We start from the raw sequence: 489 nt of genomic DNA on the forward strand, positions 1-489 counted from the left end.
CACTCATAGAGCGGACCCAGACTGTGGTGAGTAACTCTGAGCAACAATAAACTGTCGTGTTTACATTTTATATTTCATTGAAACTTGATACACTTTCTTAACAAAAAAAATACTAAAACATTTTAATTACCCATGATAATGCAAGTGTGAATGCTGTAAGCTGAATGTGTCTTCTAAAGATGCTAGTGCAGATAGCTGAAGATGCTGAAGTTGATAACTGAAAACGCTAAAGCTAATAGCTCAAAATGCTAAAAGGTAGTAGCCAGCTAAAATATTAGCGAAATGCCAAATTAGCCTGAAAAACTGAAAAGAAAATCTAAATTAGCCAAAACCGCTAGCATGTAGGTGAAATATTAGATAAACTCCAAAATAGCCAAAAAAAAAACTGAGAGAATACCAAAATTAGCCAAAACAGCTGTCATTTAGCTGAAATAGACAAAAAAGGAAAGAAAACCAAACAGGTAGCATCTAGCTTAAATATTAGGTAAA

General features: G+C 33.3%; 1 protein-coding gene across 2 annotated transcripts in view; it reads left to right on the forward strand.

The window, feature by feature from the left end:
- LOC112139059 (von Willebrand factor A domain-containing protein 7) overlaps window positions 1-489 on the forward strand; it is an 8,586-nt gene that overhangs the window by 1,220 nt on the left and 6,877 nt on the right. The gene's annotated exons all lie outside the window — the stretch shown is intronic.

Source organism: Oryzias melastigma, linkage group LG14 (assembly GCF_002922805.2).
Source record: "Oryzias melastigma strain HK-1 linkage group LG14, ASM292280v2, whole genome shotgun sequence".
NCBI classification, from domain to species: Eukaryota; Metazoa; Chordata; class Actinopteri; order Beloniformes; family Adrianichthyidae; genus Oryzias; species Oryzias melastigma.